Raw genomic sequence first — 1,382 nt, 5'->3', positions numbered from 1 at the left:
AAAAGGAACTCAGGCTTCTGGAGAACCCGCAGGCCGCCAGCATGTGCAAGGCTGGAAGGCGACCAAAAGAGAGAGAGAGAGATAGGAGGTACATGTGTGCTCAGCAGCGAGCGATTGGGGGCGTGTTGAGTTGTGAAAAAAATAGGATTAGCACGTATGTACCGGAATGATGTAAAGCGGCTTGAAAGCACCAAGCTGACTGAATCATCAGTCTCCGATGGGGATGCGAGAAGCAAAACAGGAATCACCACATCGACTGGTGCTGCTTCTCCGCGCTGGCGCTGGCGCAAGGCGAAAAGAGGGGAGCTCTGCGAGGAGCCCACCTTTTCCTTCGGCCGCATGGGACCCCTGGGCATCAAGCTGAAGCGTTCAGCCCCTCCCTTGTCGAGGCCTGAGTTGCGAGATCATGATACATCGTGCCAAGTTGTCGCTAGTCTGCAGAACAGTTTTGCCGCTGCGTCTACACAAGGCAAGGGACCACATCTCCCACGTCTTCCTCGGAGCAGGTTGCTGCCGTCTGTCAGCTCAAGCCGCGTAGGTGAGAGGCAGCACTCTGCGGACCAGGGTGAAGCGACAGAATGCAAGTCTGTACAAGGTATGAAGGATATGCAGACATTTCTGCACTCGCAGAGACGTTGTCCCAGTTACCAGCGCAGAGGGTCAGACATGGCACGTCGACCATGGGACAGGGGACAAGGGACATGGATCAGCCATGCTTGTGCTTGTACTGGCAGTCTAGACTGCCTGATCGATGGGACAGCTGCAGAAGGGCAGGACGGGACCGAGGTGGCACGGCAGTATAGCTTGCTGTCCCAAGGTACCTAGGTATACAGTCGTGGTGGGTGGCCTGTGGTGTCGGCGTTGCTACATGGTCGAGTCTTCCGACGGTGATCGTTTAGCAATACGCGCAGGCAGTTCGTAGGTGATGACGCTGTTGTCGCTCTGGTAGATATTGATACTAGGTGACCGGTCTCGTCGGTTGTTGTGGTGTGCCAGTCGGCGGATCGGTCTGGTCGCGCCAAGTCATTTCCTTGTGGCCCGAACGTCAACTCGGGCTCGACTCGCGAGCATGGGTCAACATGTATGCCAAGCGAACATGAAGGCGAGGCGGGGCATGGGGGAGCCGGGAAGAGGCCTACTGCATAGCTGCAAGCGAAGTGCATGTTGTTGAGACTCGAAAGTCGCATGATGATGCGCCAGGAAGCAGACCGGAGGTGGAGGCGGGGGGGGGGGGGGGGGGGGGGGGGGGGGGAAAAATGGAAACCCCCCCGGGAAGGCCCCCCCTTCCCCCCCCAAAACCGGGGGGGCCCCCCAAAGGGCCTCCGAAAAAACCCCCCCGGGCTAAGGGGGGATTTTTTTGCTTTGGAAAAGAGGGGGGATTT

The sequence above is a fragment of the Verticillium dahliae genome, genomic scaffold (assembly GCF_000150675.1).
Source record: "Verticillium dahliae VdLs.17 supercont1.1 genomic scaffold, whole genome shotgun sequence".
Taxonomy (NCBI): Eukaryota; Fungi; Ascomycota; class Sordariomycetes; order Glomerellales; family Plectosphaerellaceae; genus Verticillium; species Verticillium dahliae.
The sequence above is the reverse complement of the archived record's forward strand: the minus strand, read 5'-3'. Positions refer to the sequence as shown.